General features: G+C 38.0%; 1 protein-coding gene across 1 annotated transcript in view; it reads left to right on the forward strand.

The window, feature by feature from the left end:
* The window catches only part of LOC107578537 (disks large homolog 2-like), a 238,295-nt gene that overhangs the window by 211,103 nt on the left and 26,889 nt on the right, over positions 1 to 303 (forward strand). The window lies entirely within an intron of this gene.

Consider the following 303-nt stretch of genomic DNA (forward strand, 5'->3'; position numbering starts at 1 on the left):
CCCCAACCCATCCCAAAGGAAGGTGAAACAAAACACAACAATAGGGGTTCTTAAAAAGTGCATATACTAAGTAATGGATAATATACAGTTAGCTGGTTATTATCTTGCAGAATGATGAATATTTCAATTCTGCAGGAATCTGTGGAGATTCAGTATCAGCCTGCATATAACAAAGAGACAGAAGTGGGATGTTATGGGATATCATACGTTTGTACCACAGTAGATACATAATGACTTTAACATCTCTCTCTCTCTCTCTCTCTCTCTCTCTCTCTCTCTCTCTCTCTCTCTTTTCTTTCCTTT

The sequence above is a fragment of the Sinocyclocheilus grahami genome, unplaced genomic scaffold (assembly GCF_001515645.1).
Source record: "Sinocyclocheilus grahami isolate Dianchi unplaced genomic scaffold, SAMN03320097.WGS_v1.1 scaffold32.1, whole genome shotgun sequence".
Taxonomy (NCBI): Eukaryota; Metazoa; Chordata; class Actinopteri; order Cypriniformes; family Cyprinidae; genus Sinocyclocheilus; species Sinocyclocheilus grahami.